The sequence below is a fragment of the Sturnus vulgaris genome, chromosome W (genome assembly GCF_052056855.1).
Source record: "Sturnus vulgaris isolate bStuVul1 chromosome W, bStuVul1.hap1, whole genome shotgun sequence".
Taxonomy (NCBI): Eukaryota; Metazoa; Chordata; class Aves; order Passeriformes; family Sturnidae; genus Sturnus; species Sturnus vulgaris.
Genome location: NC_142282.1, coordinates 40,045,113 through 40,054,239, shown reverse-complemented (window position 1 = coordinate 40,054,239; position 9,127 = coordinate 40,045,113).

The window sequence follows — 9,127 nt, the reverse complement described above, 5'->3', positions numbered from 1 at the left end:
AACAAAAAAACCCCCAAAAGTATTGATTACAATGAGAACCCACAGTATAAGAAGAGGCTGCAAACCAAGGTTCGGTGGAGCGTGGAGTGGGTGGTGACCCCTCGCATTCCCCAGCGCGCTGCTTGCTCTTTCTATATCAAATAAAGCAATCCAAAATTTTACTGAATATCGAGACTTTTGTCTCTCATTTATAACATGGGTAATGTGATGATTGGCTATCACAGTTAAGGCATGAATATTTCGTGTATGTTAAGAGAAGTTTTACTGATGTATGGTTATGTTATTGTATTTTGTTGTTTAGAAGTCCTCCGTTCTCCCCATAGTTCCCTTCCCCCACCCTCTGTATTGTTGCCACCAGACAGCCTTGGTTGTCGGGGACATGTGGAGGGCATGCACGTGTGCCTCTTGCATGGGCAGTTGGGAATAGGGAAGGCTTGTTGCTAAGGAGGCACGCCATGACAACATCTGACCTCCAATCAAGTTGCAAGAAAGTAATCTCCACCAATGAACAGCGAAGAAGAGTTGACTGACAGACTTTGGGAGGGGCCAAGGTTGGCTAACACAACACCAGGGGTATAAAAGGTGGAGAAGCCATTTTGTGGGCAAGTGTGTGGCAGTTGGTCGCGCACTCCCTGCGTGCTGCCCTTTTTCTTTATTTAGTCCTTTGGTATATTTGTTAAGGTTTAATAAGCCTTTTAAAATTTTTAAAGTGAGGGGCTGTTTCTCACAAATGGGCACTCGTCTGGGATAAAACCTCATCTCCATGGCCCTAGGAGATTTCGAAGGAAGGTGTGCTCTGCCGAATTCGACAGCCTGATCGGCTTCTCTTCAGGTCATCGGTGATTTGCAGGTCAACACCCTGGGGACAACAAAGGACTGAATAACGTAAAAGAAGAGGAGGAAGAAGGGAAAAAAGCCCCCTGAAAAACTGCAGATAATCTGGAGGATTGTGAGTATTGTGTGTGTGGGAGTGTGCTTGGTGTGTGTGTGAGACTTGGGAGAATTTATTTGGAAAGGCACCATCCTCATAATTAGTCTGGCCAGGTTGCCCATAATCCAAGTGCACAAACCTCAGCTCCAGGCAGTAGTGCACGGGATCGGTACCAGAGTTCGTCAGAGCTTAAGGATAGGACAGTTGGGCAGGACCCACGAGTGGAGGGAACCACGAGCAGGGGGGAACTCAAGAGCATCTGGGAGGGCCAGGTTGAGAGTTACCAGATTTTGGGTGTGTTAGATTGGCGGTGGGGACCGCTGGCAGTGAGACATGAGGTGAAGGAGCGGCAGGGAGAGGCTGCCGCCCGGCATGGTCTTGGGGATGCTGAGCATGGTAACATCCAGCGCTGCCAGCCCAGAAGGGTGCCAGTGGCAACTCGGAAGCTCTAGGCACACTGACACGCAGTGGGGCCAGCCAGTTGTGCACATTGTGAGGGGGTCTCCAGACCACAGGCAGGAGCAAGTCCACGTGGGCGTTGGTGAATCGAAAGCACTAGGCGCAGTAATACCCAGCACTGCCAGCCCGGCTAGGGGTGCCAGTGGCGACTCGGAAGCGCTGGGCGTAGTGACACGCGGCAGTGCTAGCCCAATTGTATGGGAGTCTCTGGACCACGGGTAGGGGTGAGCCCACATGGGCAGCGTTCAGTGACTCCCCCATGGCACCCACCAACGCAAGGAAAGGAGCGGGCCCCTCCTGTTCCTGTCGTCACACGCACATTCTGTCCCCCTCCGTGCACTCAGTCCCGTGTGTGTAAGTACAGCGTGCAGAGGTAGCTCCCGGCCCGCCGCAGTCCCGAGTGCTGAGTGGCAGCTACGACTGAGAGAGGTCGAGAGAGAGGGAGCCGGCACAGGAAGTGGGCGAGAAAGCCAGGGCAGAGATAACTCTGTTGAGGCTCGTTCAGCCTCTCTCATAAGCCCCATTAATCTCTCGCTAGTTCTCCAGACTTCACCGGGTTGTTTATTTGCTTTTGAAGGCAAGGTTCTTTTTCTTGTTGTTCTTGTTGTTGTTCTTGTTGTTGTTCTTGTTGTTGTTCTTGTTGTTGTTCTTGTTGTTGTTCTTGTTGTTGTTCTTGTTGTTGTTCTTGTTGTTGTTCTTGTTGTTGTTCTTGTTGTTGTTCTTGTTGTTGTTCTTGTTGTTGTTGTCTTTGTTGGAAAGGAGGGCTTTTGTGGCAAGGACCTGTGAGTGGCTGTTGAGAAAGCGAGCTTTTGTTGCAAAGGGCTGCTAGAAGGATGACTAAGAGCAAGTAAAGAATCCCCAAGGAGAGAGAAACAAAAGGATACCCCTAAACAGCCCCCTGAGAAGAGGACTAGCCTGGTAGAGATGTGACCCCAACACCAAGGGTGAAGATAAAGTTGTGCAGTATTGTGTGATAGAGTGAACTGAGAGGGAGATTGGGTCCAATCATGTGTACTGGCTGTGGTGTGAGTTGAATAAGGAGTGGATGTGTTGGGTTTTAAACATCCATATAAAAACTAAAGAACAACCCTGGTACAGACCAAGGAGAGAGAATTTCTCACTGAACAACCCTTTTAGCTCTGACCTCTCAGTCCTAAATCTCAAAGAAAAACTACTCTGCACCCCACTCCATCCAAACAGAAAATTCTGGATTCGAAGAAAACACTGGCTTGGGACATGTTTTGTTTTCCTCCTTCCTTTTGCCACCTCCTACTGCTGCCCGAAACCCCAAGTAAAACACAAACTAACAGAGTGTCAGTTTATGCGGTGCTTTATTCAGGGCCCGGGGACCTGCGGACTCGTGTCCAAAGTCAGGATCCCACTGGTTCCCTTTTTAGAGGTTTTTTTTTATACCCTTTTTACAAATGGTTTATGTGCAGAAGTACACATTCTTCTATAGATACATTCACCTTGTAGATAGCATTTTACGTCATAAATCTTACATGGTTGCTTATCCTAGGACTATAGTGTTCTCCCCCTTAATCTCTCTCTTACGCCACTGCCCGCCACCAGTACTTTATTTATGATTATACTTTAACCTTATCACTAACAGTTCTGCATGCTCTCAGCACAGCACATTCCTAAGTTAGTTTCCCAGGGCCTACTCTGGGAACTGCAGTCTCCAAGCCTTAGCATTACTACTACTATTATGGTTTATACACTTTATATTCTAATATTCAGGATTTCTAGTCCATACGGTAACAACTCCCCCCTTTTGAGCATTCTTCAGAGTCTTCTGCAAGGATGCTCAATTCTTCTAAGTGATAGTTTCTAGATATGATGGTGGAGGGTTGTTTCAAGAAGTTGGTTGAATCACTTCTTTTCGAGTCAGGGCCTTCATGATTTGCCGTGTGTGTGTTCCTTCTTTAGCAATTATTCCTAAAAGACATCTATACATAATCACGATTACTACAATGATTATTACAATCATTATTCCATTTTGAATAATTGAGGATAACCAACCAGAGACCTGGATTCCCAAAGAACTGAATAAAGCTCCAACCCAATTATGTTCTGCATCCTTTTGTACTTCATGTATTTTTGATTCAATTCGTTCCAATTGACCTATATCCTTTTCTACTTCTGTCCTGGTTTTGGGCAAATTTGGGGGAAAACCTCCAGAAGGAGCCCCCAGACAGCAAACCCCACGACTCCTCCCCCCCCACCCCACCGGGTTCGGGAAGAATTTCCTCAGAGAAGAGTGGGAGAAAAAACCTGTTTATTTAACAAGCAAGACACTCCCCAGCACAGGGAAAAAAGACAACACCAGCTGACAAAAAAACTCTTTCACCGTTCTGAAGGGATGACAAGTTCAGTCTCTCTGGCGAGTGGTCGCTCAGTTATCAGTCTCTGGCGCTGGGGATGACTGCTGCAGGTGACAGAATGCAGACTCCCGGTGTTTCTTGGGGTTTCCCAGGTGCCCGTCCGGAACAGGTTCAGATGGTATCCAGGAGAGGGAGGGGACGGGGTGGAAGAGAAAACAGTCCAGGGAAAAAGTTGGACTGCCTAGCTGAACTAACTAATAAGAAAAAAAGCAAGGGCAAAGCGAAGGAAAGAAAAAAAGAGGCAGAAGCGAGCAAGCAGGCAAGCAAGCAAGCAGGCAAGCAAGCAGGCAAGCAAGCAAGCAAACCGAGCTAAAACCTCTCCTAAACATAGACCATGGGGGAGGTGAGCCGGCTGATAACAAGACAAAACAAAGCTTCACTCTCAGAGTCAGTCCTGGAAGCACAGGACATAATACCAAACATAATCAGGACACACGATTGGAGATAGAAACACCATAACATCACCCTAGGACATTCCACCCCTTATCTCCATATCGTGAACATACTAAACAGCATGTAAAAACTTCAGCAAGTAGAAATTTCCATCTTTCACTTGCTCAGACCTTTGATACTTACATATTTCCTTCTGTCTCATGCTGCCTCACCCCACAATCAGATCTCCCTGAGGCACACATCGTGTTGTTCCATCTCTCTGCATTACCCACCATGTACAACCTGGTCCTTGAGCAAAGACAATCCCACGAATGGGTTTGTCTGTACTCGGGGCAGAATTGATCCAAACTGCCTTCCCTAACAAACCTCTGATATGTGCCACTGGGACTTTGTCTCCATCTACTATATTCAGGGACTCAGACTGGGCAGGGCCCACTCGGTTGGTGGAACCCCGGGTGTTAACTAACCAAGTGGCCTTTGCTAAATGCTGCTCCCAGTTTTTGAAAGATCCCCCACCCAATGCTCTCAAGGTGGTTTTTAACAGTCCATTGTACCTTTCCACTTTCCCTGCAGCTGGTGCATGGTAGGGGATATGGTACACCCACTCAATGCCATGTTCCCTAGACCAAGTGTTGATAAGGCTATTCTTGAAATTAGTCCCATTGTCTGACTCAATCCTCTCAGGGGTGCCATGCCTCCAAAGGACCTGCTTTTCAAGGCCCAGGATGGTGTTATGGGCTGTAGCATGAGACACAGGGTAGGTCTCCAACCATCCAGTGGTGGCTTCCACCATGGTCAGTACATAGCGCTTGCCTTGGCGTGTCTGGGGCAGTGTGATGTAATCAATCTGCCAGGCCTCCCCATACTTGTACTTGGACCACCGCCCCCCATACCAGAGGTGCTTCACCCGCTTGGCTTGCTTGATGGCAGCGCACGTCTCACAGTCATGGATAACTTGAGAAATACTGTCCATGGTTAGATCCACCCCTCGGTCTCGTGCCCACTTATATGTGGCATCTCTGCCCTGATGACCTGAGGCATCATGGGCCCATCGTGCTAGGAATAACTCTCCCTTGTGTTCCCAATCAAGGTCTATCTTTGACACCCCTATCTTTGTAGCCTGATCTACCTGCTGATTGTTTTTCTGCTCTTCATTAGCCCTACTTCTGGGAACATGGGCATCTACATGGCGAACCTTCACAGGTAATTTCTCTAACCGGGTAGCGATATCTTTCCACTCTTCGGCAGCCCAAATTGGTTTTCCTCTACGCTGCCAGTTAGCCTCTTTCCATCTCTCCAACCATCCCCACAGAGCATTGGCTACCATCCATGAATCGGTATAAAGGTAAAGCTTTGGCCACTTCTCTCTTCCTGCAATGTCTAAGGCCAGTTGAACCGCTTTGAGTTCAGCAAGTTGACTGGATCCACCCTCTCCTTCAGTGGCCTCTGCTACCCGTCGTGTGGGGCTCCATACGGCTGCTTTCCACCTCCGATTCATCCCCAGAATGCGACAGGAACCGTCGGTGAATAGAGCATAGCGTGTTTCCTCTGCTGGCAGTTGGTTATATGGTGGAGCTTCTTCAGCCCGTGTCACTGGTTCTTGTTCCTCATCTGTGACACCAAAACTTTCACCTTCAGGCCAATTTGTAATTACTTCCAAAATCCCAGGGCGATTCAGTTTTCCAATCCGGGTGCGCTGTGTAATGAGGGCAATCCACTTGCTCCATGTAGCACTGGTGGCATGGTGGGTTGAGGGAACCTTTCCTCTGAACATCCACCCCAGCACCGGTAGTCGGGGTGCCAGAAGGAGTTGTGCTTCTGTGCCAACCACCTCTGAGGTTGCTTGGACCCCTTCGTAGGCAGCCAAGATCTCCTTCTCTGTTGGGGTGTAGTTAGCTTCAGACCCTCTGTAGCTCCGACTCCAAAATCCTAATGGTCGGCCTCGAGTCTCACCAGGCACCTTCTGCCACAGGCTCCAGGACAGACCATGGCTCCCGGCTGCAGAGTAGAGCACGTTCTTCACATCTGGTCCCGTCCTGACTGGGCCAAGGGCTACTGCATGAGCAATTTCCTGCTTGATCTGGGCAAAAGCTTGTTGCTGCTCAGGGCCCCAATGGAAATCGTTCTTCTTGCGGGTAACCAGGTAAAGAGGGCTCACGTTCTGACTGTACTTAGGAATGTGCATTCTCCAAAAACCTATGGAGCCTAAGAAAGCTTGTGTCTCCTTCTTGTTGGTTGGTGGGGACATAGCTGTGATTTTGTTGATGACATCAGTAGGAATCTGACGCCGTCCATCTTGCCACTTCACTCCCAGGAACTGGATCTCTCGAGCAGGTCCCTTAACTTTACTCTTCTTGATGGCGAAGCCGGCTTCCAGGAGGATTTGGATGATTCTCTCTCCTTTCTTGAACGCTTCTGCTGCTGTGTTCCCCCACACAATGATATCATCAATATATTGTAAATGTTCTGGAGCCTCACCTTTTTCTAGTGTAGTCTGGATCAGTCCATGGCAGATAGTAGGACTGTGCTTCCACCCCTGGGGCAGTCGATTCCAGGTGTACTGCACTCCCCTCCATGTGAAAGCGAACTGAGGCCTGCACTCTGCTGCCAGAGGAATGGAGAAAAATGCATTGGCAATATCGATAGTGGCATACCACTTTGCTGCCTTGGACTCCAGCTCGTACTGCAGTTCCAGCATGTCCGGCACGGCAGCACTCAGTGGTGGAGTCACTTCATTCAATGCACGATAGTCCACTGTCAGTCTCCATTCTCCTTCAGATTTACGCACAGGCCAGATGGGGCTGTTGAAGGGTGAGTGGGTTTTGCTGACCACCCCTTGGCTCTCCAGCTCATGGATCATTTTATGGATGGGAACCACAGCATCTCGAGTTGTTCTGAATTGTCGGCGATGCACTGTTGAAGTGGCAATTGGTACCTTTTGCTCTTCTCCTTTCAGAAGTCCTACAGTACTTGGATTCTCAGACAGTCCAGACAAGGTGTTCAATTGCTGGATGCCCTCTGTCACCACAGCTGCTATCCCAAATGCCCACCTGAATCCTTTTGGATCTTTAAAGTACCCCCTTCGGAGGTAATCTATGCCCAAAATGCATGGGGCCTCTGGGCCAGTCACAATAGGATGTGTTTTCCATTCATGTCCAGTCAAGCTCACATCAGCTTCCACCAAGGTAAAGTCCTGTGATCCACCTGTCACACCAGCAATAGAAACAGATTCTGCCCCCACATATCTTGATGGGACTAATGTGCATTGGGCACCAGTATCAACCAAAGCTTTATACTTTTGTGGTTCCGATGTGCCAGGCCAACGAATCCACACAGTCCAGAAGACACGATTTTCCCTCTCCTCTCCCTGGCTAGAGGCAGGGCCCCTCTAAGCCTGTTTATCCTTCTTTCCTTGGGCATATGTCTTAGAGGTTCCTTCAAGGGGATCAGACATATCATCATCATCATACTTGGCAGCTTGGCTACGGGCAACTGGAGCTGCTCTCCTTTTGGTGGAACTTCCTCTTGGAGTCTTGCCTTCCTTCAATTCACGCACCCGTTGTGCCAGAGCAGCAGTAGATTTTCCATCCCATCTCCTCATGTTTTCTCCGCAATCACGTAGGAAGAACCACAGCTCAGCTCGTGGGGTGTACCTCCTCTCCCCATCAGGGGAACGTCTGCGTTGGATACCAGGGCCTCTAATTTGTACTGCTGAGATTTGGAGAAGGTCCTCTTTAATCTCCTCCCTGAGTCTTTTATGATTCTCCTCTATCTTGTCTTCTAATTTCTGCAGACGTGTTTCCACAGCTGCAATTCTGGCATGTGTTGGGCCATGCACAGCATCTGCATATGCTCGGAGCTTCTTTGCCATATCAAGCACGGTCTCATCCCTCTCGTCCCGCTTCATTATTGCTAAAGCAGAAGCGTATTCATGGGGCCCAAGTCGTACAAGTTTTCGCCACATCACAGATGTACACGGTACCAAGTCCGGATTCCTAGTTGTTATGTCATCTGAGAAGATAATCTCTGCCACTGCCATTTCTCTCAGGCGTTGTATCCCTTGTTCTATCGTCTTCCACTGGGTCTGCTGCATATAAAGATCATCTGCACACAGGTATCTTTGTGCTACACTGTCCAGGACCCGTGTCCAGAGTCTGTGAGGGTTAGCCCCCCTCATCATTCCTTGGTCGATGACAGGATCATGTGACAGGGATCCCAAATGCCTGGCTTCAGTGCCGTCCATAATTGTAGCCTCGCCTGCAGCATCCCAAAGACGGACCAACCAACTAATTATAGACTCATCAGGTCGTCGGGTGTAATCCTTTCTTAGGCCACGGAGGTCCTTTAGGGAAAAAGACTCAATATTGGCCTCTGATCTTGTACCAGTTGCTTTGACTCCTGGTTTTATGTCAGGAGGCATCGAGGGTCCTTCTCCTGCATCATCATCATCATCCACTGGTCGATCAGTCTTGTCTGTGCACTTTCCACTTCTCGTGCTGGTAGCAACAGCCATTGGTTGAGGCTTACTGACAGGTTTAGCTGCTGGCTTAGGCTCACTGTCTGGTGTAGTTGTTGGCCTCGAGCCTGGGGTGTTGGCTGCAGCCTGAGTGACTGGGATAGTGGCTGATTTATCTGCCTGTCCCCCTTCCTCTGTCTGCTGCCCTACAGTATCTAGCAGGGTACGGTAAGCATATGCCAGGGCCCATCTCACTGCAATGATCTTCTTCTCCTTAGAATTACCATGGCACTTCTCTTTCAGGTACTTTGCCACCTCAGCTGGGTTCTGAATTTGTTCACATGGAAAATCCCAGGATGTAGGGTCAGAAAATTCCTTTAAGATTTGGCCCATATCCTCCCATTTCCCACACCATTCAGGATTCCTCACGCCTGGCTCTATTCTGGGGTCAGGGGTCTCAGCCCCTCTAGAAATCTCAGCTCTCATTCTAGAGAAACTGCAGAC